Raw genomic sequence first — 27,793 nt, forward strand, 5'->3', positions numbered from 1 at the left:
GTCTGCGTCTCCACTGTCACTCGGTGAACAGATTTTTCAGTGGCTACCTAGTTTCTATAATGAAGCTTTATTTCTAATATTTATTGATTTATTTCTTTGGGCCATGTGGCATATGGGACTTTAGTTTCCCAACCAGGGACAGAACACATATCCCCTGCTGTGGAAGTTCAGAGTCTGAACCACTGTGCCACCAGGGAAGTCCGAAGGAAAAGGCTTAACGTGCCCAGTTTCTCACATTGTCTCAGCTCTAGAAAGGCCCTAAAATCACTGATGGAGTTAGCAGCTCCATTTGACTACCAGCAACCCTCTGTGACCGGCCACCACCTTCTGCTAAACGTGTGTGCTTCATTGCATAAATCCCCCTTCACCAAAACCACGTTTTGCCAAGATACACAGTGACCTCTGTCTGCCCTCTCGGGAGCAGCTCCTAAGAGCTAACTGACAGGCTGTATACCAGGCCACAGTACTCATTTTGCCTCCAGTAAAACTTAACTCACAACTCTCAGTTGTGCTTTTTTTTCTCATCGACACATGTATTCTCCTTCATTCATAAATCCACTTGCAGAAAGTTACAGTCAATCCACCCAAAGCCTGCCTCATACTCTTTACCTACTCAATTTCCATGATCACCTCTGACACCCGAGGAAGGAACCATGAACATAAGGAACCTTAGAACAAAGTGAAATTCGTTGTCCCCGTGAAGCTCCTTCTGTCGCTAATTTCCATCACTGTCATATCTACATGTGCTTTTTCTCCCTTTTTTATCTTCAGGGATCTTGTGTGTGTGTGTGTGTGTGTGTGTTTCAATTCTGAAGTCTCTACCAAGTTGTCATCTTCCTGTAGCCATCAAAAGGGCTTTTGTTCACTCCCTCATGTATTTCTTTAATTCCTGAAAAATTTTAACACTAATTATGGCAGAAAGTGAAGAGGAACTCAAAAGCCTCTTGCTGAAAGTGAAAGAGGAGAGTGAAAAGGTTGGCTTGAAGCTGAACATTCAGAAAACAAAGATCATGGCATCTGGTCCCATCACTTCATGGGAAATAGATGGAAAAACAGTGGAAACCGTGTCAGACTTTGTTTTTTTGGGGCTCCAAAATCACTGCAGATGCTGACTGCAGCCATGAAATTAAAAGACGCTTGCTCCTTGGAAGGAAAGTTATGACCAACCTTGATAGTATATTAAAAAGCAGAGACATTACTTTGCCAACCAAGGTCCGTCTAGTCAAGGCAATAGTTCTTCCCGTGGTCATGTATGGATGTGAGAGTTGGACTGTGAAGAAGGCTGATTGCCGAAGAATCGATGTTTTTGAACTGTGTTGCTGGAGAAGACTCTTGAGAGTCCCTTGTACCGCAAAGAGATCCAACCAGTCCATTCTAAGGGAGATCGATCCTGGGTGTTCATTGGAAGGACTGATGCTAAAGCTGAAACTGCAATACTTTGGCCACCTCATGCGAAGAGTTGACTCACTGGAAAAGACTCTGATGCTGGGAAAGGTTGGGGGCAGGAGGAGAAGGGGACGACAGAGAATGAGATGGCTGGATGGCATCACTGACTCTGTGGACATGAGTTTGAGTGTACTCCGGGAGTTGGTGATGGATAGGGAGGCCTGGCATGCTGTGATTCATGGGGTCGCGAAGAGTCGCACACGACTGAGCGACTGAACTGAACTGAACTGAAAGTGAAAGAGGAGAGTGAAAAGGTTGGCTTGAAGCTCAAAATTCAGAAAACAAAGATCATGGCATCTGGTCCCATCACTTCATGGGAAATAGATGGAAAAACAGTGGAAACAGTGTCAGACTTTATTTTTGGGGGCTCCAAAATCACTGCAGATGCTGATTGCAGCCATGAAATTAAAAGATGCTTACTCCTTGGAAGGAAAGTTATGACCAACCTTGATAGTATATTAAAAAGCAGAGACATTACTTTGCCAACCAAGGTCCGTCTAGTCAAGGCTATGGTTTTTCCCGTGGTCATGTATGGAGGTGAGAGTTGGACTGTGAAGAATGCTGATCACCGAAGAATTGATGCTTTTGAACTGTGGTGCTGGAGAAGACTCTTGAGAGTACCTTGTACCGCAAGGAGATCCAACCAGTCCATTCTAAGGGAGATCAATCCTGGGTGTTCATTGGAAGGACTGATGCTAAAGCTGAAACTGCAATACTTTGGCCACCTCATGCGACGAGTTGACTCACTGGAAAAGACTCTGATGCTGGGAAAGGTTGGGGGCGGGAGGAGAAGGGGACGACAGAGAATGAGATGGCTGGATGGCATCACCGACTCTGTGGACATGAGTTTGAGTGAACTCCAGGTGTTCGTCTTGGACAGGGAGGCCTGGCGTGCTGTGATTCATGGGGTCGCGGAGAGTTGGAAACGACTGAGCGACTGAACTGAACCGCAAAGATTTCTTCATGTGGGGACTAAGGGACCTATAGGTGACAACTAACTTGAAAAGCACTTCCCACTTTTCCCCCTTCTATTGAGCAAACAATTGAGTAAGAGCAACCTTCGAAGTCAAGTAAATGTTTCCAAAATAAATGCTTGCCATGCCAGAAAATATTTGTGAACGTATTTCAATAGCTGTAATAAATCAAATAGTTGCATAATCGTTGAACAACACATCAGAAATATTTTTGCATTCCTTTTCTGAACACCTGTGGTTACTCAAGCTTCATTCCTGACCTATCCAAGGACTTAGGAGATACTATGGGGTAGTATTTGTTCATTCCTTCCTACCACACACAGTGAAGGTAGTAAAAAATATTTCATCTGCCAAGATTTTTGTAGCGAATACACACCCAGTTCAAATTATGTGCAGTACCTTGCAATTCAGTCCTCCCAGTGGCAATCTGACAGAAAAGGACGGAAAAAGAACTAAAACTAGGCACCACTGAAAACCAATTACAGCAGGTCTCGATTTGACGGTGAAGCACCCCGGGAACAAACATTCCCACTGAAGTTCTCTCATCAGGAATGGGCACTGTGCTTCCACGACGGTCACCACCAGCACACAGTCAGTCCAGTGAACGCGGTATCAGATAATTCATCCTTCTGTGCGACAAGAAATTCTATCAAAGTCTCGTCAGGGAAACCACAACTGGTATAATTTAGCAAAAAATAAATGTCATCTCCACAGCACCTATTTTAATATATATTATGGGGCAAAAACGTATCTCCAGGAATACTTAAAATTGCAATGTTTTAATATATGTTGATACTTTAACATATATTAATTTTAATGCTGCAGACCTTGCTGTGGCTCAGTGGGTAGGGAATCTGCCTACAATATGGAAAATGCAGGCAGACATGAGTTCAATCCCTGGATCAGGAAGATCCCCTGGAGGAGGTCATGTCAACCCACTCCAGTATTCTTGCCTGAAGAATCCCATAGAGAGAGGAGCCTAATGGGCTACAGTTCAAGGGATCACAGAGAGTCAGACACAACTGAGCAACTGAGCACACGTTGATAACACACATTAATTTTATTTTATTTTATTTGTAGTTAATTTATTTTTTATTGGAGGCAAATTATTTTACAATATTATATTGGTTGGTTTTGCCATACATTGATATGAATTTGCCCCGGGTTTACATAAGTTCCCCCTCCTGAACCCCCCTCCCACCTCCCTCCTCCCTTTATTCTCCCTCTGGGTCATCCCCGCATGCCAGCCCCAAGCATCCTATAACATTCATCGACCCTGAACTAGTGATTCGTTTCACATATATATTCATTTTAATATTTTATATATTGATATTATAGTTAATATATATTGATATTACATTGCAAAGATATATCTCTACAAATACTTAAAATTCAACCTTATCTGGTCTACTTTCTTCTTTAAACTTATACTTAAAATTCCCTACACTTAATAATGGAAATTTTACTTGAATAAAATTCTACTTGAATAAAAATCTGAATTATAAGTCTATAATTCCACCCATAGTTTCTATATGACAAAGTTTAAAAATTACACAACAATTCTATGATCTGCTTCAGGAGTTCTCAAGCAGAGACAAATTTGTCCGTCCATGCTTCTGTTACCCAGAAAGGGACAGTTGCAGTATTTGGAGATATTTCTGGTTGTCAAAACTGGAAGGAACCTCTGGATTTGGTGGGCAGGGTCCAGGGGCTAAATGGCCTGTAATTCACAGACCGGACTCACTACAGACACACAGCCAAAGAAATAGAGACACAGATTGCAGTGAACAAACATATGGATACCATCGTGGGGAGAGCTGCTAATAGGGTGAAATGGGAGATGGGACTGACATACACACACTATTGATGCTATGTGTAAAATAGAGCCCCAGTCCAGGAAGATCCCCTGGAGGAGGAAATGACAATTGCCTTCATATTCCTGCCTGGGAAATCCATGTACCGAGGAGCCTTGTGGGCTGCAGTCCATGGGGTTGCAGACTCAGACACACAGACATAAAATAGGTAACTGATGAGAACCCACTGTGTAGCTCGGGGACCTCTATTCAGTGCCTTGGGGTGACCTCAAGGGGAAGGAAATCCAAAAAAGAGAGCGGATATGTCTGTACATATAGCTGATTCACTCTGTTGCACGGCAGAAACTAACAGAACATTGTAAACTAAAATACAATAAAATAATAAATTAAAAAACATAATTATATAGCCCAAATGACCATCATGCTAAAAGTGAGAAACCACGGTTTACTTTCATCATTTATCCTTTCTCGATAAATAAGGTCTAAAACATGAGAAAATATATTCTTTATATTAAATATTATGTATTCTGAGCTTCTGTACAGAAATGCAAGGGAACTAGACATGGGATAGGAAATAGTCTTCTGGGAAGTAAAATTCTTCAAATCCCCTTTTCCAAATCATGATTTCTTATTTTCCTAAAGGAGCGCTTAGGAAGTTCTTAATCCAAAAACATCTCAGTTTGATGAATTTTCCAGAAAAAAAAAAAAAAAGTTCAAACCTTCAGTGAAATAAAATCAGAAACATTCAACTTCTGTTCAGCTTCTTTTAATAAGCCACATGGACAGGATTAAAGGTGAAGCGTAGGTGACAAACCAGTAAGCACTCATTCTGCCTTCTAGATAATAGGGTCCTTGTCAAAGGAAGGAACTGCTGTTTCTCATCTCCACAACTCTCACAGCATGATGTCATGACAGACTCTAATTCTGGCTGCCGACTGAGCTAGCATTAAGGAAAGAGCGCACCTTCTTTAAAAATTAAAGTGTTAAAACTGAGGACCACCTTAGCTGAGTTGGTAAAGAAAACACCTCCAAAGCAGGAGACCTCGTTTCCATCGCTGGGTCGAGAAGATCCGCTGGAGAAGGGATAGACTACCCACTCCAGTGTTCTTGGGCTTCCCTGGTGGCTCAGCTGGGAAAGAATCCGCCTGCAATGAAGGAGACCTGGGTTCAATCTCTGGGTTTGGGAAGATCCCCTGGAGAAAGGAAAGGCTACCCACTCCAGTATTCTGGCCTGGAGAATTCCATGGACTGTATGCAAGGAGTGAAACATGACTGAAGGACTTTCACTTTAACTTACTTTAGTCAAATCATCAGCAGCTATGGGAACGCTCAAAACACTCTGGTCTACAACCGAATGCAATGAAAAGAACAGAGCGTTACTTCTGTGCTGCCCTTCCAGCAAAGATGGGCAGCTCACACAGGTTCACAAGGAAATCCCAGGTAAATTGTGGGGCACTCCACGCAATGACTGGCTTGTAAACGTCTACTGTGCCAGGTTAGGAATGTCAAAGCAGGCTTCCCTGCTGGTCCAGTGGTTAGCAGTCTGCCTTGTAATGCAGGGGTCACTGGTTCCATCCCTTGTCTGGGAAGATCCCACATGCCTCGGGGCTACTAAGGCCATGCTGAGCCACAACAACTGAGACCCACACTCTAGGGCCTGAGAAACACAACCGTGGAAACCTGTGCTCCACGAGAAGAGAAGCCTCTGCTATCAGAAGCCTGATCACCACAACCGGAGGATAGCCCCTACTTGTTGAAACTAGAGGAAGCCTGTGCAGGCCACCCAAGACCCAGCCAAAAATAAAACAGTAAATAAGTAAAAACAAACAAAAAAGATCCAGCCCTAACAAGGCTCAGTGGATACTTGTCTCATGTTGTGTTAAATTGCTCAGTCGTGTCGGACCCCGTGGACTGCAGCACTCCCAGCTCCTTTGCCCATGGGATTCCCCGGGCAAAAATACTGGACACGCCTTATGCTAAATTTAGTCTGTGTCTCCAGATGACCCAGTAGAAGAGGGTGAGTTGAGGAGAGACGGTACAACCCAAACACAGCCTGGACACATGAAGCCTCAGGATGATGTGTCCCGATGGAGGTTATCCCCAGGAGGAGTTGCAAAACAGAGAGGACAGCACAGCACAGAGACTGAGGTGCTTACGACAGGGACAAGGAGGAAGATGGAGGCTTTATACAGAGGTGAGAGGTCAGTCCATTCTTATTGCAAAGCCAACACCATGCCTGACTCCCAGGCTGGTTTGCAGAGGGTGTCCATGAGATATCCTTGCACAGACAGTTCTTTACTGGCTCTTTGTGACCCTATGGACTGTAACACCACCAGGCTCCTCTGTCCAAGGGATTCTCCAGGCAAGAATACTGGAGTGTATTGCCATGCCCTCCTCCAGGGGATTTTCCTGACCCAGGGATTGAAACCCAGGTCTCCTGCATTGATTGATTCTTTTGCTGCTGAGCCACCAGGGAACCATAAGTTCTATATATTGAGGCAGGTCTGGAAAAAAAAAAAAAAAGAGAGAGAGAGAGAGCGAGAAGGAGATTAAATTGAAAAAAAAAAAAAAGTGAAAGAAAAAAGGAGATAAAATGAGGGCCTCCACCCAGTTCTTGGAACCTCAGCTCCCTCCACTGTGGTCAGACAGGCCAAGTCAGATCTGCATTTGAATCTCAGCTTCCCATGCTGAGATTCAAAGCATGCTTTTTTCTCTTGAAGTGGAAATTCAAGCCGGTAACAATATTCCCATTTCGGTCTTGCCAAAGGGACAGACTCCAAGGCTTCAGGCCTAGGATTAAGTTCCTCAGTCCTGTGAGGTGCTACAGAGCAAACCACTTGCCAAGAGGTTGAGTCTTCCAGTGGACTGGAGAAAAGCCCTAATGCCTGACACACAGGGGGACTGGAGCAACTCCCTGAGAACCACAGGAGCACCAAGGCACCCTCTCCAGCATCTTCCTCCAGAGATCAGCAATTTAACCGACATTGAGTATGACTCACTAACACTTTTGACTTGTCAATTTTGTAACAATTATAATAAATCTCAGAAAGCTGAAACAGTACTTTACCATCTGGATGTCTTTTTTTTAAAAAAAAAATGTACACTAAAACTAAGAAACCAATGTTCTAAGGTCAAACTATATATATATATATATATTTTTTTTTTTCAAAGTATAAACAATTAATTTGAGAAGAGCCTGATGCTGGGAAATATTGAAGGCAGGAGGAGAAAGGGAGGACAGAGGATGAGATGGTAGGATGTTATCACAGACTTGATGGACAGGAGTTTGAGTAAACTCCGCAAGTCAAAGATGGACAGGGAAGCCTGGCATGCTGCAGTCCAGGGGGTCACAAAAGGTCGGACACGACTGAGCCACTGAACTAAATTGCGACAGTTAGTAAATGGAGACAAGCAACATTATAGAAAATCAAAACTCCATCTAACCATCACATTTGTGACAATCATGCTATTCCTTTTTTTTCCCCCCAGAGAAACTTGATTTTTACTTTTATTATAATTTTTTTCTTTTGCATTGGGGTATATAGCCAATTAACAATTTTGTGAGTGTTTCAAGGTGAATATAGAGAAGGGACTCAGCCATACATATACATGTATCCATTTGTAATGAATAACTGAGATCAGCTGCTAGTGTAACTTCCACAAAGAAACGTGCCTGTTGCCACAGTAGGGAAAATAATATTTTTTAATTAAGTTAAGAAGCCTGGTGTTAAACTTAAAACCAGAGGGCAGGGCAAAGCCTAGCTATCCAAGCAGAGATGGGTCTTTTATACTGTACCACAGCGCCCCCTGCAGGAACAAGTACTGTCCTCTATTTCAGAGGCAGCATTTTCAACCAGCTCAATTCTCCGTGTCACATTTGGTTACTTAATAAAGTAACAGACAGGTAAAAGTCGGCTAGGATATTTCATTGTGAAATCACACTTTGTTCGGAGCATTCATTCAGATTACAAACAATGGGCAAAAATAAATCTTTAGTTTTTTCTCCAGAAGAAAATATTAAACCACATGATAAAAAAAAAAAATTTCTTCAAAGGGAACCTGTCTGTCAACCATATGTAATAAACAGATATTAATCTCTTTTAAAGCAATAAAAAATACAAACTACTACATGCCACGTTTCTTCATTTTGCAGTTATGAATCCCACAGTCAGAGAATAAATTAAAAGACATCATAGTGTATTCATCATAGCGTGTTTCTGCATATTTGCTTTTGCTTTAAAAAATGTCAGTTTGAAAAGAAAGTGAAAGTGTTAGTCGCTTAGTCATATCCCACTGTTTGCGACCCTTCGGACTGCAGTCCACCAGTCTCCTCTGTCCATGGGAGTCTCCAGGCAAGAATACTCGAGTGAGTTGCCATTTCCTCCTCCAGGGGATCTTCCCAACCCAGAGATCGCACCCTGGTTTGCAAGCAGATTCTTAAGTATCTGAGCCACCAGGATATCGGTTTATCTAAAGTTTCAGGTTTATCCCAACATTCTATTTATGGTGCATAAAATAATTCCACAAATCTAGCGTATTCTGAGTAAGCATGGTTCAATTCCGAAAGGAAGGGGGATAAGAAATTAAGCATTAAGATGTCAAGATATTAAATGTAAACATAGATATTTTTTCTATCCAATAGACAATTAAAAAAAAAAAATAGATGAGCATCCGAAAGACTTCTCCTATCAACACGGGTGGAAAGGAGGGAGAAGACCCAGAAAGGATGTTCAATGGGGAAGGCTGAACAGACTGAGCTCTGGCCCAGCCCGAGGGAATCGCAGAAAGAAGTTGGGAGCAGGAAGCCTTTGAGAGTCATGCTGGCTGGCAGGGCTGTGCCTCCCCCCACTTCAAGCGCTCTTTAGATGCGGGTCACCCCAGCAGAGACAAAGCCTTGGGTAGAGGGACACCCTGAGCTGAAGCAACACCTAACTGATGAAGTCCTTGGGCCTAGAGAAGAAAACAAGAGTCTCAAAGGCCCTTGCTGGGTCATCTCACTTTGGGGAAAACCAAACCCAACTTTCAGTCCTGCCCTGAGGCATCTACTTGGGACTTATCACCCCCTGCCCAGAAACCTCCACCCCCTGTTCAATGACAAATGCCATCTCAACTAAAGATTACCCCAAACATCCTGCCTGACTACCATTTCCCTTATCGCTTCCACAAACCTCCCTTTAAACATAAAGTCCACCTGATCCCTCTAATGCTCAGCCTGCATCATGCTGACTGTCACCCCTCCTTGCCTACCTGCATTGAGGTCATTTCTCCTTTTTTTCTGCCTCGGACCGAACTATACCTTACACTAACCATGCCCCACAAAGGCAACCACCCATGCTGGGCACCCGGAAGGGGCAGCCCAGTCCACCTCTGTTCTCCGTCCCTGTTTAGGGATTGTGTCCATCTCTTCTAGAACCTGGCTTATGCTCCAGGAGGGGAATTCAGCACTAAGTCAGGAGAAGAAACCTCCGCTTCCAGCAGTACATCTCACGCTAGACACCCCCCACCCTTCCTACCCCCCGCATCTGACCTCTGAACCTCAGGGGTCACCTCTGCTGGCCAGTTGGCTTCCCTGATGGAGCCACGCATGCCTCCTCACTGAGGCCAGAGCCCAGAACGCTACACTCTTGTGCGTACAGCCTCGAGGCACCTCTTCCTTGGAGAACGCCATGCCAGCCACCGTTATCAAGTGAAACCAAAAAACACCAAGGGATCCATTTTCAGGGACAACCAGCCAAGAGGGACAGCCTGCTGATGGAACAGCCTTTTAGGATCCTTGCACAGGAAAAGCCAGACAAAGGGAACGAGTGAAATGCCAAGGATTTTCATTCTGTTGGTAAATTCAAAACATAAAAATATGAGAAGAAGGGCTCAAGGAGAGTTAAGAAAAAAAATCCAGGTGACCCTCTCGGGAAGATTGCTTACTGTGGCATCCCAATGAAAAAATTTGGGAGGGACTTGCATGCCAAGTGGATAAAAACCCCCACTGTATTGACTCTGGGTGAGCCTCCCACCAGGCAGCTGATCTTGCAAAGACCATCCTGAAAACCTCACTTCTCGCTGTACCTTGTGTCTCCCAAGTCCATTCCTTGGGCCGGTGGGCTTTATTGCCTACATCGTTAAACAAGTATTGTCAGCATGTATGTGTCTCCTCGGACAATTCATTTCCGAGGGTTAGACAAGAGCCCACCCTTGGGGGTCCTGGGGGGCGGGGGAGTCCCACTTTCTGCAACAAGACCTCCCACCTTGAGTCGGGCTTTTGGGACCCAGGTCATCTTGCTGCAGGAAAAGACGAGTTCTGAGTCCCTGTTGGAACTGTATCCTTGACTTGCTTTATGTTGCTTTTTGTTATTATAATTGTACATAAATGGCCTGCATCAGAGCATCCTGCCCCTCTGCCTGGCCCTTAAGCTAAAGCAAGCACCTATTTTCCAAAGCCCTGTTCACCTGGGGATGGCAGGAAGGAAGGAATTAACACACCCACCTGCCAGAGGTTTGCCACTACAGGGGACAGTTGCAAGATCAATAGGGCCTTTTTCCTTGGTTTTCTCACCTCCCCCTTTCTTCTCATCCATGAAACAACCTGGCACCCAGAACCCTGATAAGATGGTTACTCTGAGACACTACCCTGCCATCTCCCTGGTCAGTCTGCTCTCTGAGTAAAGTCAGATTCCTCGCCTCAACACCTCATCTCTGATTCACTGAGCAGAGTGACCTTGGATCAGGTAACCGTCTCCTCAGACACATGGTCCCACATTCAATCTCTGACCCTGTCTACCACATCCTGATTTACTAAAGGAAATCAACCCTGAATATTCACTGAAAGGACTTGTGCTGAAGCTGCAATACTCTGGCCACCTGATGTGAAGACCTGATTCATTGGAAAAGACCCTGATGCAGGGAAAGATTGAAGGCAGGAGGAGAAGGGGGTGACAGAGGATGAGATGGTGGGATGGCATCACCGACTCGATGGACCTGAGTTTCAGTGAACTCTGGGAGATGGTGATGGACAGGGAGGCTTGCTGTGCTGCAGTCCATGGGGTCACAAAGAGTCAGACACCACTGAGCAACTGAATGACACCCATACCCTGAAGGACAGTAGCCCATCTTCCCAGCTTCAGTGGTCCTTAAATTCCCAGTCATTAATTTATCTTCTTCTGTGACACTGGTGTATCGTCCAGCTCCCATCTGATGCGGGGCCAGGCTTTAGTTTCTTATTCCCGAGTCTGTCTATTCTCCGATTTTGGCCCTGACACCATGCTCCATTTATGCTCATAGTTACGGGGCCATGGCAGAAAGACGTGCACTTCCTTGGTGCCCAGCACCAGGAGGCACACTCTGTAAAGGATTATCTATGTGAGCCATTGGTGACGTTTTTTCAGAACACAGCCCAGTAGCATCTCTCCCTAATAAAAACATCTCCAAGTCCGTCACGGGCTTCCCGGGGCCACTAGTAGTGAAGAACCGGCCTGCTAATGCAGGAGACATGAGACCCAGGTTCGATCCCTGAGTGGGGAAGATCCCCTGGAGGAGCTCAGTTGCAAACCACTCCAGTATCCTTGCCTGGAGACTCCCATGGACAGAGGAGCCTCGTGGGCTACAGTCACAGGGGTTACAGAAAGTCAGACCCGTGCTCACGTGCTAAGTCCATCACAGAGGCTCAGAGACGCCCTTTAGTATTCAGTGTTGGCGTTGGAGAGAAAGAAAGGAACATCACCAGTGATCTCCATCAGGACAAATTGCTATCTAATATTCAACTGCTGGAAATGCTATACAACTTATAAATCACTCACATGACTGCACAAGATAAATAAATCATTCATATGATAAAGAAACACCACCACATTTAATTACTGTTATCTCCCCAGCCATCATTAAAGATAATAAATCAAAAGGCTACTAAAGTGAAAAAAAAAAAAAAGCAGTTTTCTGAGGGTCAGCCTCTGAGAACATATTTTTTTTTTTTTTTAAACGGGAAAGACGGGAAACTGCCTTTCTGCTAAGTTTTACAAGTTTTCCATTTCCTCTGCTTCTTATCTTAGGTGGCTCGTATGGCTTATAAAACGTTCGAGAAATTTGAAATATTGAAATGTCTTCCCTGAGAAAAATGCAGCTATGGGACAGCCACATGCGGTTTGCAGATGTTTACGACCTCCCTAAAGGCCATGCATAGATTTGGGAAGATCTCCATGGATTTAGAACTTGGTAGCCAGGGTGAAGTAGAACACGCATTATGTCTGGGTTAAAAGCCTGGGCGCTGACTACTTACTAGTGACATGGCTTGATGCAAAGCTGCACCCTCAGGGACACTTTGTCAGCTCTAGCGTGAATATAATTATTTTATGTAATTATACTTTACACAGGGTTTATGGGCATCACATGATAACACTAAGAAGGGAAACCTCTGTGAAGAGCTGGCCTACTTTAAAAAGAAAAAAAAAAAAAAGACTCAGACTAACAATAATCTTGTTGCTATTACACTTCTCCCTATGACTTTCAATAGAGTGTTGCCTTTCTCCAACTCTTCTATGCTTTTTGACTGGATCCGTCAATTCCCAAAGCTGTTATTTATTCCTTTCTCATGGGTGAAGTGTTTGCCCCAAAGATTTTCCCCCGTTAAAATTTGGTTTAAAAACTCTAATAACCATTCACATTGCATTTAGGCACTTGTGTGATGAAAAATACAGAAAATTTGATTTTGTAGCCTTCATGTGCCATGTCAGGGCTATGTGTGTGCTAAGTCACTTCTGCCGTGCTCCATTCTTTGTGACCCCATGGGTTGTAGCCTGCCATGCTCTCTGTCCATGGGATTTTCCAGGCAAGAATACTGGAGTGGGTAGTGATAACTTTCCCTTCAGGAGATGGTCCCTACCTAGCGATCGAACCTAGGTCTCCTGTGTTGCAAGCAGATTCTTTACCATCTGAGCCACCATGGAAGCACATACTCCATTTATAGCTATTAAAAAAATACTAGCTATGTTTCTTGTGCTGGACAGGATCACTTTGTAGCTTATTTTATACATAGTACGCTGTACTTCTTATGGCCCTCCCCTTGTCTTGCTGTGTTTTCGACAGTGGGAGCAGCAGGATCGTCCTGTAGAAGGCTGACATCAACCCCAGGTGTGTTCCATCATGCCCTCCCCAAATTACCACACTCTCACTCTGAAACCTCTCTGGACTGTCTCTAACCTCAAAAGAAGTGAGATGCTTTTGCATGCTTTACTCTGTTGGACTGACGGAAATACGATTAATGAAATAGGATTTCCTGGCTTTAGAGAACTTTGCAAATCTACAAACAATAGGAGAGCGAGAGAGTGAGACAGACAGACCACATGAAAAAACATACACGGTATTAGGGCGAGAGAGAGAGAGACAGAGTGGTTTCCCACTAACGCCAGGATCTGAGAGTCTCCGGAGTCAGAAGAAGGCACTTGAACAGTTACTGACTCTTGAGCGTTCCCTTGTTTGCCAAAGCTCGCTCTGCTGAGAGAGGCGTTTCATGATTTAAGACATGACTTGAGAAGCTAGGCTTGGTATCCGTGACGTCTCAGATCCTGAAGTCATTCTGCTGATGCACAGCGAAAGTTTCTATTACAGGAAGAAAAGTAACCTGCGTTGCAGAGAAAGCGTTCCAAGCTCCAGACATCCTTTTCCAGTTCTGTATCACTGTCACTAGGTCACTTTCAACCACCGCTTTCAGGGAAGAGTCCCAAGCGAAGGTCAGAGGTAGCAGACCACCCTTTTAATGAAGATTCTCTGGGGCACCAAGACTTTGAGAGGGTATGGTAGAGATTGTGCCTGGTGGGGCAAAGAGAAAGATGGGTTCGATGGTCTGGGATCTTTTTCCTCCTGATCTTAAGTTACAAAAAGCTTGAACATAATAGAAGAGATTAAGAAGAACCCTGGAAGGAACATTTTACCTATTAAATCCTTGCCACGGCCAATTTCATATACTCAGTTATCTCACTTCAGTATAATGTGAGTCTATTTGTCACCTCCCCAATGGAGCATCTACATGCTGTATATTTGAAAGGATGTTTGCAAAAAGTCCTTGCATGTAGCCATCTCTCTTCCTCTCACTCTCTTTGTGTGTGTGTGTGTGTCTATCTCTTAATAGAGCTTCTAATCAATGGTTCATAAGCTGCAAGTCCCCAAAGATTCAGGCAAGTGTGGTTCATCTCTTCTCAGTTACAGATGGTTTCCACCAGCTCAGAGCTTTGTTAGATCTAGAACAGTTTTTGAAAAGTCTAAGGGTGTTACTTACAGGGAAAAGTGAAACTGTTAGTCACTCACTCGTGTCCGACTCTTTGTTACCCCATGGACCATAGCCAACCGGGCTACACTGTCTATGGGATTTTCCAAGCAAGAGTACTGGAGTGGGTTGCCATTCCCTTCTCCAGGGGATCATTTTGACCCAGGGATCGAACCCAGGTCTCCTACATTGCAGGCAGATTCTTTACGACCTGGGCTATCAGGGAAGTCTACCCAGGAATGATTTCAAAACTTGTAACAAGTGAGTTGGTAACTGGGAATGAAAAATTGAACACAAGTTGCTTTTTCCTTGGCTGTGAACAATGAGTAGCAAGCCCAGAATACTGTCTTTAAAAACAGACTTTTTTATTTAAGAGGCAGACACATCAACTTCATTTTCTTCCCTCTAAAACATCTCTTCCAGTCAAGGTTTGGGGGAGAAAAATATTAAATAATGTGCATTTAAATGAGTAGGGCTTCCCAGGTGGCTCAATTGTAAAGAATCCACCCGCCAGTTCAGGAGATGTGGGTTCGATCCCTGGGACTGGAACATCCCCTGGAAGAGGGAACGGCAACCTACTGTAGTGCTCTTGTCTGGGGGAACTCCCATAGGCTAAGGCTCCTGGAGGCCTATAGTCTGTGGGGTTGCAAAACAGTTGGACACGACTTAGCAACTAAACAACGACCAGCACCCCAGGTAACTCAGAGCAGACGAGAAGTGAATGTGGCCTGTTCTCTATAGCTCTGTCCCAGCTAAGAAACAGGAAGCCTTGCAGGTGTCCAGGGCAGACACCTGGCGGGCAGCACTAGAAGTCCGGTAGAGAGAGGAGACTGTTGAGAATAAGAGGTCCCCCAAGTCTCTGTGTGTTCCCTTGGAAACTTGCTGTAGGCCACCTCCTGAAAGCTTCCCAGAAAGGCCCCAACCCACAGGAAAGCTCTGCAAAGCCAGGAAAGTGTGAGTCCCTCCGTCGTGTGTGACTCTGCAACCCCATGGACCAGAGCCTGCCAGTTTCCTCTGTCCAGGGGAGTCTCCAGGCAAGAATGCCACAGTGGGTTGACATGCACTCCTCCAGGGGATCTTCCCGACCCAGGGATCGAACCTGCGTCTGCTACATTGTAGGATGGTCTAATGCACCTGGACCTGACAGGGGATCTCTCTCTGAATAAGTTAGGGGAGACGCTGTCATCTTGGCCACGGAGTCCTCATTTCCAATGCTGTAAACACCCTCTGAGAAAACAGAGCACTTTCTCAATGGGGCTCTCCCCTTTGCTATGCAATTCTTCTTCCCACACATGTTCTGGGAACTGTGGGAGCTACCGGTAGGGGTCCCCTCGCCCCTCTGTTTCTCCCCCTCTGGATGAACGTTCCATTCCCACCTCTCTCTCCCCATCTGGGTGGGGGTCCCTCCGCCCCTCTGTCTCCCCTTCCAGGTAGGAGGTCCCCTCCCCTCTGTCTCTCACCCTCATAGCTAAAGGTGCACTAGAGATCTTCTGGTGAGTGCAGTCTCCACAAATCCATGGTTCTGGTGACTGACAACTACTGCAATCCCAATAAAACCGACAGATTTTTTACAGATTTTTAAAGTTTTTTTTTTTTTTTTGACGTGGACCACTTTTAAAGTGTTTGTGAATATGTTACAATACTGCTTCTGTGTTCTGGTTTGGATCTTCGGTCCTAGCTCCCTCATTAAGGATGGAAGCTGCATCTCCCACATTGAAAGGCAAAGTCTTTACTAGTGGACCAGCCGGGAAGTCCCTCCCCTGTCCTCAAAGGACATGAGTTTGCACAAACTCTGGGAGATGGTGAAGGACAGGGAAGCCTGGTGTGCTGCAGTCCATGGTGTCGCAGTCGGACACGACCAAGTGAATGAAAAACAAGAAATGTGTCGAAGAGCCAGCTAGTTGGAACCTACTATAAAATACAGAGAGACCAGATCAGAGTGTAGGACGGAGAGGTGGGTGGGAGGCCCATCAGGGAGGTGGTATTGTATTCAGACAGCTGATTCAGGGTGTTGGGAGGCCCATCAAGGAGGGGGTACTGTATACAGACAGCTCATTCAGGGTGTTGTACAGTGGAACCTAACACAATATTGTAAAGCAATTACACTCCAATAAATAAATAATAAAGAATGCACCCGGCACATTAAAAAAAAAAAAAAAGGTGTCTATATGATTGTGTCCTTAGAAAAGGATTAGATTAGAAGATACGGTTTGAAATCTGAAAAAAAAAAAAAAATAAGTCACTGGTGAACTCCAGAACTACTGTTCTTTGCAGCCAGCTGTCAGCATTTCAAATGCCCCTGCTTTGGGAAAATGACTGTGAAAAGAAGGGCTTTATTTTCCAACTAAACATTTTTAAAAGTCCATCGATTTTCAAAGCAAATGTAAGGAAACACCTAAACAAAAATGTTGCCTCACCAGGACACGTGTTCTATGAAGGAAGGAAAATCTTCCTAAGGAGAAACATAAAAACAAACAATGCTATATGCATGGAGGTTTTTTATGAGCTTTCAGCAACACTCAGGAAAAACATGAAAACCAGTGTTGAGGTGTCAGCCAAGTTCACCAGTGTCAGACATCCCACAGAATCCCCACGTGCCTGTCCACGCATCATGTGAGAAACAGATTTAGAAATGCTCGTGTCACAATGGCCAAAGTTCATGCGGGGAATTGGAGAAACGTGAAAGGCATGAGAAAACTTATACAGTACGCTGGTTGCAGATAAATTAAACCAGGTGGGGGGTGGGGAGGAGAAGCCAGTTACAGGAAGAACAAAGGTGGAGACACACGGCAGACCTGTGTTCTCATCCCACAAGAGAACCGTAAGCACATTACAAAGCAGCAGGCGACGTGGAAATAAGGCCCCACGGAAAACAGCATTTCCTTGGAAAGAATTCATAGTCTTGAGAAGGAAATGAAACAGAGGTATTCGGTTTTGAGACAAAAGAGTATTTCAAACAGAAATGTCAGTTCCAAAGCTAATAGAAATGAAGGTGAGTAAGGCTGTCCAGCTGCCAGCAGTATTTTTCTCTCTGAAGGCTTTTTTGTTGTTGTTATTTGTATTAAGTACTCAGCGTGTCAACAGTAACAGGATAAGGGGGCAGAATAAATGACCTGATCCCAGGTGGTGCCATTGGTAAAGAATCCACCTGCTAATACAGAGGTGAGGGTTTGACCCTGGATCACGAAGATCCCCCCGAAAAAGGATGTGGCAGCAACTCACTCCAGTTTCCTTGCTGGGAAGATCCCTTGGACAGAAGAGCCTGGCAGGCTATAATCCATGGGCTTTCAAAGAACTGGACATAACACACAACATAGCACACAACATAGCACACAACAGTTCACAATAGAGTCAGGGGCGAAGTGGGTCACATGTTGGTAGGAATCCCACGTAAAGATTTGGGGGGAGATGTCCACCCATGAAGATTACGTTTGGCTTCCATTTCTTCAACCAGGCCCCCAGACTACTCTCCCAGTTTCTATTAAATAGACAACTATATCTTAGGCGCACATTCAAGTCTCGTGCACAGGTTTCACGTCTGATGAGCATAGCGTGGTGTGCTGAGAACATTCCTCCCTGCAAAGGGAGGCCCGCTCTGTCCACTTGAAGGGCTGAGAGGAGACCCAGTGCCCTACTGAGCACAAAGCATCTGGGGCACTCTCTGAGATGGGAAGGTGCTCTGCAAGCAGGAGTGGCCTCTCCTTTTACCTCTGAGTTTGCTTCTATCAAGAAAAAGGCACTTGCGCGCTAAGTTGCTTCAATCGCGTCCAACTCTTTGTGACCCCATGGACTGTAGCCCACCAGGCTTCTCTGTCCATGGGATTCTCCAGAAAAGAATACTGGAGTGCATTGCCATGCCCATCTTCAGGGGACCTTCCTGACTCAGGGATCGAACCCGCGTTTATTAACTCTGCTGCATTGGCAGGTGGGTTCTATACTACTAGTGCCCAAAGAAAAAGGTATTCAACTACAGTTCCTAAAGTCCCCTATTCTAGGGAGCATGTGGGCCTTGGAGAGCATCACTATGAAAAAAATGAGTGGAGGTGATGGAATTCCAATTGAGCTATTTCAAATCCTGAAAGATGATGCTGTGAAAGTGTTGCACTCAATATGCCAGAAAATTTGGAAAACTCAGCAGTGGCCACAGGACTGGAAATGGTCAGTCTTTATTCCAATCCCAAAGAAAGGCAACACCAAAGAATGTGCAAACGACCGCACAATTGTACTCATCTCACACGTTAACAAAGTCATGCTCAAAATTCTCCAAGCCAGGCTTCAGTAATATGTGAACCGTGAACTTCCTACATAGTATATTAAAAAGCAGAGACATTACTTTGTCAACCAAGGTCCGTCTAGGCAAGGCTATGGTTTTTCCAGTGGTCATGTATGGATGTGAGATTTGGACTGTGAAGAAAGCTGATCGCTGTAGAATTGATGCTTTTGAACTGTGGTGCTAGAGAAGACTCTTGAGAGTCCCTTGGACTGCAAGGAGATCCAACCAGTCCATTCTAAAGGAGATCAATCCTGGGTGTTCATTGGAAGGACTGATGCTAAAGTTGAAACTCCAATACTTTGGCCATCTCATGTGACGAGTTGACTCACTGGAAAAGACTCTGATGCTGGGAAGGACTGGGGGCAGGAGGAGAAGGGGACGACAGAGAAGGAGGTGGCTGGATGGCATCACCGACTCTGTGGACATGAGTTTGAGTGAACTCCGGGAGTTGGTGATGGACAGGGAGGCCTAGCGTGCTGTGATTCATGGGGTCGCAAAGAGTCGGACATGACTGAACGACTGAACTGAACTGAACTTCCAGATATTCAAGCAGGTTTTAGAAAAGGCAGAGGCACCAGAGATCAAATTGCCAACATCCGCTGGATCATGAAGAAAGCAAGAGAGTTCCAGAAAAACATCTATTTCTGCTTCGTTGACTATGCCAAAGCCTTTGACCATGTGGATCAGTATGCAGGTCAGGAAGCAACAGTTAGAACCAGACATGAAACAGCAGACTGGTTCCAAATAGAAAAAGGAGTACGTCAAGGTTGTATATTGTCACCTTGCTTATTTAACTTATATGCAGAGTATATCATGAGGAACGCTGAGCTGGAAGAATCACAAGCTGGAATCAAGATTGACAGGAGAAATATCAATAACCTCAGATATGCAGATGACACCACCCTTATGGCAGAAAGTGAAGAGGAACTCAAAAGCCTCTTGATAAAAGTGAAAGAGGAGAGTGAAAAAGTTGGCTTGAAGCTAAACTTTCAGAAAACAAAGATCATGGCCTCTGGTTCCATCACTCAATGAGAAATAGATGGGGAAACAATGGAAACAGTGTCAGACTATTTTGGGGGGGCTCCAAAAGCACTGCCGATACTGGTTGCAGCCATGAAATTAAAAGACGTTACCCCGTGGAAAAAAAGTCATGACCAACCTAGATAGCATATTAAAAAGCAGAGACATTACTTTGTCAACCAAGGTCCGTCTAGTCAAGGTTATGGTTTTTCCCGTGGTCATGTATGGATGTGAGAGTTGGACTGTGAAGAAAGCTGATCACCAAAGGATTGATGCTTTTGAACTGTGGTACTGGAGAAGACTCTTGAGAATCCCTTGGATTGCAAAGAGATCCAACCAGTCCATTCTAAAGAAGATCAATCTTGGATGTTCATTGGAAGGACTGATGCTGAGGCTGAAACTCCAATACTTTGGCCACCTCATGGGACGAGTTGACTCACTGGAAAAGACTCTGATGCTCGGAAGGATTGGGGACGGGAGGCGATGGGGACGACAGAGAATGAGATGGCTGGATGGCATCACCGACTCTGTGGACATGAGTTTGAGTGAACTCCGTGAGTTGGTGATGGACAGGGAGTCCTGGCGTGTTGTGATTCATGGGGTCACAAAGAGTCGGACACGACTGAGTGACTGAACTGAACTGAACTGTTGTTAATGAACGATAGGGCAAAAACCTCATGTCCAGGTGAGCACAGGTCATGAGCAGGCACCACAAGAAAAAGACGAGGAGTAGAAAGAAGAAAATAAGGGGTTAGTGGTATGGAAAGAAGCAAAGAGAAGAAATAAGAATAAACACAGGAGTTCCCTGAGGTCAGAGGCTAAGACTCTGCACTCCCACTGCAGGTGGCCCAGGTTCAGTCCCTCCTCACATGCCACAACTGATCCCCTGGGTAGATTAGAACAGGCCAACAGAACCACCTCCTCCCAAAAGACATCTTTTTTTTTTGTTGTCATTTGGAATTCCCTGGTGGTTCAGATGGTAAAGAGTCTGCAGTGCGGGAGACCTGAGTTCAATCCCTGGTTTGGAAAGATCCCCTGGAGAAGGGAATGGCAACCCAGTCCAGTATTCTTGCCTGGATAATCCCATGGACAGAGAAGCCTTGCAGGCAACAGTCAGAACCACCTACTCCAAGAAAACATCTTTTTTTTTTTTTTTTTAAGATTAAAAATTATAAAGAAGAACCAAAATATAGAAATACTGCAACTGATATGAAGAACTGACTCATTGGAAAATATCCTGATTCCGGGAAAGATTGAAGGCAGGAGGAGAAGCGGACCACAGAGCATATGGTTGGATGGCATCACCAACTCGATGGACGTGAGTCTGAGTAAACTCCGGGAGATGGCGATGGACAGGGAGGCCTGGTGTGCTGCAGTCCATGGGGTCGTAAAGAGTCTGACACGACTGAGCAACTGAACTGAATGCAACAAACAATATTCAGATGAAACGTACTAGACAATTAACAATTCTTTCACTGCAACTTATGCACAATATATTCTTGTTAAAAACTCATACTGCTTGCCCAACATTATTAACGTGTTCAAGTTTCTCCTGTTTTTCAAAAACCAGAAATACATAATCATCATGATGCAAGTCAGATGAAAAAGTCACTGATTTTGGTAAACTATGGGATGGGTTATTTGCAATATTTCCTTTACAGGGGACAGGGGAGGACAGTGGATATGAAGTCCCCTCCTTTAAGCAGAAAAACAGAGAAAAGTATTCTGGGGAAAAAAAAAAAAAAGGCTAGATGAGGTGGTCAACCCTGCTGTAGGTAGTGCACAGGGCTAATTCCAGGGAGAGCTCCCTCTACAGTCTGGCTAGGGGATTGCAACATAGTTAAAAATCTCTGTTAGTCTTTTTTTTTTTTTTTTTTTCTTTTTTTAATGTTGATGGTTTGGAAGTCAGGGAGCTAGGTGCATGTTGGGTTTGTGTGTGGGGAGGGGTTTCCTAAAGTCGAAAGTTGCCAGGTGGGTATTGAATCATCTGCCACTTTTGAGTTCCAAAGGAAAAGTGTCATTCATCTTGTAAACAGAGAAAACCACCTCAGTGATGTAGATGGTAACCATATTAAAGGCACTGATTTATCCTTGGAGAAAAAGTCCCCAAAGTCGTCTGCAAAGATAGCGAATTGCAGAAGCATAGCAGCTGGCATGGATAAAAAACTTGCCTATTCCCAGGGCAACTGCATACCTTTATCAAGGATCTCTGCATTAAGCCAGCACGTCAATATAGCTTTTGATTAGCAAGCAGAGCTGGTGAACTAGGGCCGCCCGGTGCTATGGATAGGCACAACTCAACTCAGGCAGATGTTTCACGGTTCCCTTGAACGCACACAGGTAAATCAGGAGCTGATTTTGGTGTTACAAAAAGCACCACCTGCTTGGGACTCCAATTCAATACACAACTTTTTTTTTTTTTTTTTTCGACCATGTAGGTGATGTAATGATTAGAAATGGATATCTTTATATAGGAAGGACACACTGAAAATCTAACAAACTCAGGAAGGCTCAGAATTCTCTTATCTTGTGACTCAGCTGTCACAGATGAGCATTCCAAGCAGGTGTTGGCTGTAAGCTCAAGGAGCCCAAGTCGTTAATGTTAGTTGACGGGAACATCTTTCGTCTTTGATTTCACTCTGACCAATTTCAAGAGAAACATTTCACTTTCCAAGAGCTGCGCTAGTGACTGGCTCATTCCAGGACGATATACCCAAGTGTAAGGAGAAATGCTTGATTACTATTATTGAAGAAGTGTGCTAGAACTTCCCTGGTGGTCCAGTGGCTAAACCCTGGTCAGGAAACCAGGTCCCACACACACCACAACTAAAATTTCATGTGCAGCAACTAAAAAGTTATATCCCACGTGTGGTAAATAAGACCCAGTACAGCCAAAAAAAAAAAAACAACAAAAAAAGTGCCCGCATCCATGGACTCACAGTTGTATTGAACACAGACTTCCTGTGTATCCCCTAAAAGCAAGCCTACTGGCTAAGAAGTATCTGATTTATTCTGGGGTGTGTAGAGTCTGGGCTCCGCAGACCTTAATGACAAAATCAGATGTGACATTGGCTGAGAAAGTCTCAACCAAGAAGATACCATCAAGACCTGTCAGACTCAACTGCAGGTCATACTTTTTTGTTGTTCAATAGCTGTTATGTCCGATTCTTTGTGACCCCATGGACTGTAGCCTACCAGGCTCCTCCATCCATGGGATTCTCCAGAATGAATCCTGGATTCTCCAGACAAGAATACTGGAGTGGGTTGCCATTTCCTTCTCCAGGGGATCTTCCCAACCCAGGGATCGAACCTGGGTCTCCAGCATTGGAGGCAGACTATTTAACCTCTGAACCATTACCCAAGCTCATGTCCATTGAGTCGGTGACACCATCCAACCATCTCATCCTCTGTCATCCTCTTCCCCTCCCGCCTTCAATCTTTCCCAGCATCAGGGTCTTTGCCCATGAGTCAACTGTTCACATCAGACAGCCAAAGTACTGGAACTTCAGTTTCAGCATCAGTCCTTTTAATAAATATTCAGGACTGATTTCCTTTAGGATTGACTGGTTTGATCTCCTTGCTGTCCAAGGGACTCTCAAGAGTCTTCTCCAACACCACAGTTCAAAAGCATCAGTTCTTCAGTGCTCAGATTTCTTGGTCAACATCAAATTTTCTTTTGGACAAAGGTCTCATAAATGTTGTCATCAGGCATGTCATACCCAGCAGGGTCCACACCGTCCTGCATGATACTCAGAGAAGTAGAATGGAGAAAGTTGGTAAAGCTGTTGACCTGTTTTCAAAATTTAATTCGCTAAGTAACAATTACTAGCATTCATGAGAAGGCAGTTTCAGGAACTGAAACAGTGATGACATGTTCCCTGCATACATGAAGCAGAGGAGATGAGAGACTTCAGTACTGGAAAACTTAGGTTGTCCACATGGAAACACAGTGTAGTTCTATTTTAAAGAATTTTTACTGTCACAGCAAAAGTAAGGAATTCTCTCAGTTTGGGGACTTACCTAGGGTTCCAGTGGATAAGGTTCTCAATACAGGGGATATGGGTTCAATCCCTGGTCAGGGAACTAAGGTCCCACATGACCTGCATGGTGGAGCCAAAAAATAAAATAAATTTTAAAAGAAAACTTTGACAACAGAGAAATTCTCTCATCCTAAGACTCTCAAGAAGAATCATGCTTACTCATATGGTGTTGAACATGACTGCAAAGTAACCCTTGAAAGCCCAAGGAGGGCATTCTACTCAGTTTCCTTTGGAAGGAAAATAGCCCCCCGAAAGTTTCAATTCCTCATCAGCACTGTGTTCAGCTGCTCAGTCACTTCTGACTCTTTGCGACCCCACAGACTGAGCCCACTAGGCTCCTCTGTCCATGGAATTCTCCAGTATCGGGGTCCAGCCCCGATATGACCCAGGGTATCCTCGGGATGAACGGCGTCGGCGTTAGAGAGAGAGAGAAAGAGAGACAGGGGCTGATGATTCCATGGTTTATGCTGGAAACCAATAAAACCCCAGCACGGGGCTTGCTCTGTTTACGTAGGCTGAGGTAAACAGAGCACTTGAGGTACCCCACCAGGGCACCCCCTCGAGTGGGTCTTAGAAGCCCAGGCAGATAAGTAAACTCAGAGGGCCCAGCGCTCCAAGGATCTCAACCAGAAAAAGGAGAATAGAGAAAAGGACGGAAAAAGAGAAAGAACGACACGGGGAGACCAAGCTTCAGTGAGCAAGGCCCAAAACTTTATTTTCCAGTGCTGCTTTTATACCCTAAGTTATGCGCATAAGAAACAGAGAAAGGGAGGTATAGATTCACACCAAAATCACGTGGGGTCAGCAGTCTTGACCCTTATCAGGATCAGGGCTTATTTTTGTGTGATAAAAGTTTTAGGTGATTTACATCATCTTCTGGCCAGGGGGCCTGCTAACAGTTTTATGGCCCTCTCTCCTGACAATAGGTTAGTTAGCAAGTAAAAGACTTTTCTTTTAAGGTGACTTTCCTAAAGTTAGGTGGTAGACACATAACAAAGTTACATTACTATAAGGCACCGGTGTAGTGAGCTGCAAGAAAGGAATTTATTAACTTAAGATCTGATGCGGTTAAATCAAAGGATTAATATATTTCCAAGAATACAATAGAGGAAACTGCAGCAAGCATTGATTCAACAATGAAATCTTTTCTAGTACTATTCTAATGATTTTAACTTCTTCAACAGATTCCTGTATTTTAGAATATTAGGCTTTCTGTCCTTGCATGGCTGGGAGGCTATAAACAGTCACACTCACAGTTGTAAGAGCCCGGACAAACTTGTCATGCAAGTTAGAAAGCTATCAGAGGGGCTTGGATTGGAACACTCCTATTAAGCCGAGGAGAACTTTTAAACTACAGCTCTGAATTAATGTTTTCAGAGAAAGGTGATTGGGGGGAAGCCCCTGTAAGTATTAGAGGACTTGGTAAGAGGCGTAAGATAGTAAAGCAGTCAGACTCCAGTTTTCTTTGGGGTAGATGCTCAGGTAAGTCCAGGGGGTTCCTCGAGCCCTGATTAGCCTTTGCCCGTCAGGCCTCTTCCCCAGTTGACCTTTGCCACAGGTAGGATTTCCCTCGCTGGCTCCCGGCACTCCAGACAAGAACACTGGAGTGAGTTGCCATTCCCTTCTCCAGAGGCTCTACCCGACCCAGGGACTGAACCCACATCTCCTGTATTGGCATGCAGATTCTTTACCATCTGAGCCACCAGAGGACGGCACAATTTATCACCCAAACCAGGACACCTGAGAGGAGAAGGGGGTGGGCTTATCACCTGGGACCTGGGCAAGGGGTGTTGGCTGTAACCATTCTGGGTAAACAAGAGGCTGCCATGATTATTGATGAGATGGTTGGATGGCATCACTGCCTCAAAGGACATGCTGCTGCTGCTGCTGCTGCTAAGTCACTTCAGTCGTGTCCGACTCGATGCAACAGCACAGATAGCAGCCCACCAGGCTCCTGTCCCTGGGATTCTCCGGGCAAGAACACTGGAGTGGGTTACCATTTCCTTCTCCAATGCATGAAAGTGAAAAGTGAAAGTGAAGTCGCTCAGTCATGTCCAGCTCTTTGCGACCCCATGGACTGCAGCCTACCAGGCTACTCCACCCATGGAATTTTCCAGGCAAGAGTACTGGAGTGGGGTACCATTGCCTTCTCCCCAGTGGACATGAGTCTGAGTAAATTCTGGGAGTTGCTGATGGACAGGGAGGTCTGGCGTGCTGCAGTCCATGGGGTCACAAAGAGTTGGACACAACTGAGCGACTGAACTGAAGCATGATTATTAGAAAGAAGGTTGTGAGATCTGTTCAGCCATTCTTGCCCCCAACTACACACTAGAATCATCATGGGTGAACAAACACAAGCATAAACCTATATTACATCAGCATACACACATTTACATGTACACACACATATGCGTTTGTGTATACTGAGATGTCTCATCTCTACTCCAGACCAGTTAAATGAGATTTCTGAAAATGGAGTGAATCTTGAGCATAGATTTTTAACAGGTCCCCCAGGCGATATAAATAGGCAAAGGACAGAGAACCACTGACCTGGACACCCTCCGAAGACCTTCCAGCTCTCAAAACTCTGGGATCCTAATTTCTGAGCATGAAGCTCTCACCCTTCCTATGGTCAACTGCAAACTACTCTCCTTTCTAGAACGCAAAAAATTTCACACTAGTACAATAATAACCAAGAGGATAATAATAACCAACATATATTTACGAAGAGTTTACACTTTACCAAGACATTTCCCCTTTACAAAAACACGTTTTCAACATTATCTTTTTTTCTTTGCATTAACGTTGCATTAACTCTATGAGAAAGTCAGGTTGGTTATTATGATTACTGACTTTCGACGGGTGAAGATATTGAGATGTCAGAGATGATGCACACTGGCACGAGGCATCTAACACAAAGAGCCTATGGAGTAATCTCGCCCATGTCTTGATTAGAAATGGTATGGGTTAGGAGCACACGCCTGGGGATCCCTGCCACGTGGGTCTGGCTTTCACATCTGTCATTCACTGGCTTGATGAGCTGGGGCAAGTTACATAACCTCTGCATGTATCAGGTCTAAAATTAAAGTTAACACCGACACTTGCTCTGCAGCAGCGGTGTAAGTATTGCATAACATTTCACATGCCACATCTCAGCAGCAGGTCCCAAAAATAGTAACAATGTGATTATTGTTGCTGCTGCTACTCCTTCTGTTACTCCCTTCTCCACCTGCTTTTACTGCTATAATTCCCCCTCCTCCTGCTCCCTCCCCCTCCTTCCCCACCAGAACTAATAATAACATTCAGTGCCACAGGCAGAGCCCTTCAGAGAGACAAAGTTAATCATCGTGAAACCCCCGGAGCTAATCTTTACCGGCCTCTCACACACGCTCCCAAAGAACCAGAAGGCAACGTGACTCATCCTCAGAGAAGACGCTCGGTGAAACCGGACACCCCAGACGTGTGTCCGTGTTGAACCCTGAACGTCTCTGGTACAAAGAGCAAACGATCAGTCTCTAGACAGATGCTCAGCTGGATTCAGAAACCGGGGAGAGCTGCCTCAGAGATGCGCGGCTCACATCTGCCTTTGAGGAAGAGCCCATGTTCTGTCCCGTGCAGGGAGGAATATACCGGGTGACGGGCCTCCAGCGACATCCCCTGGGATCTGCTCCCAGGCTTCGAGAGGCCCCACTCTTTGAGGGAAGGCCCCAGCCAGAGGGAGACCAGACTTATCAGTACAAGCGTCTGGTCATGTCTGCCCCGGAGCTGCCTCCCGACCAGCGTTGTAGCCTGTGGTTTTCCCCCTCCATTTCTCCCCATCCCTCCTTCACAATATCAGATTCTATTGCTGAGTAGAGACTCCTCAATGAAAAATAACACGAAACACCCCCATATGTGTCAAACAACTCTATCAAGAATGGCACAGTGGTACCTTACTCAACTGAGATGCCGTGAAAACCTTACAAAATGCTTTTTTC

The 27,793-nt window shown here is 45.0% G+C and overlaps 1 pseudogene; it reads left to right on the forward strand.

Annotated features, from left to right (window-relative positions):
- LOC148773085 (MYND-type zinc finger-containing chromatin reader ZMYND8-like) overlaps positions 1-27,291 on the forward strand; it is a 114,435-nt pseudogene extending 87,144 nt beyond the window's left edge.
- The last annotated feature ends 502 nt before the right edge of the window (positions 27,292-27,793 follow it).

Source organism: Moschus berezovskii, chromosome Y (assembly GCF_049115385.1).
Source record: "Moschus berezovskii isolate FMDL1 chromosome Y, NW_MosBer_1.0, whole genome shotgun sequence".
Classification (NCBI taxonomy): Eukaryota; Metazoa; Chordata; class Mammalia; order Artiodactyla; family Moschidae; genus Moschus; species Moschus berezovskii.